Genomic DNA, 247 nt, shown 5'->3' with positions numbered 1-247 from the left:
GATGCTCACATCTATGGCTCCTGTTTTCTTTCCTAGGGTTTCTATCTCCAGAGTTGTCTCACTTTGTGTTTTCTTTATTCCTTCTACTTCCCTTTTTAGATCTTGGATGGTTTTGTTCAATTCCATCATCTGTTTGGTTGTGTTTCCTTGTTTCTTTAAGGACTTGTAGCTCTTTAGCAGCATTCTCCTGTATTTCTTTAAGGATTTGTACCTCTTTAGCAGAGTTCTCCTGTATTTCTTTAAGAGA

The sequence above is a fragment of the Mus pahari genome, chromosome 5 (assembly GCF_900095145.1).
Source record: "Mus pahari chromosome 5, PAHARI_EIJ_v1.1, whole genome shotgun sequence".
Lineage (NCBI taxonomy): Eukaryota > Metazoa > Chordata > Mammalia > Rodentia > Muridae > Mus > Mus pahari.
The sequence above is the reverse complement of the archived record's forward strand: the minus strand, read 5'-3'. Positions refer to the sequence as shown.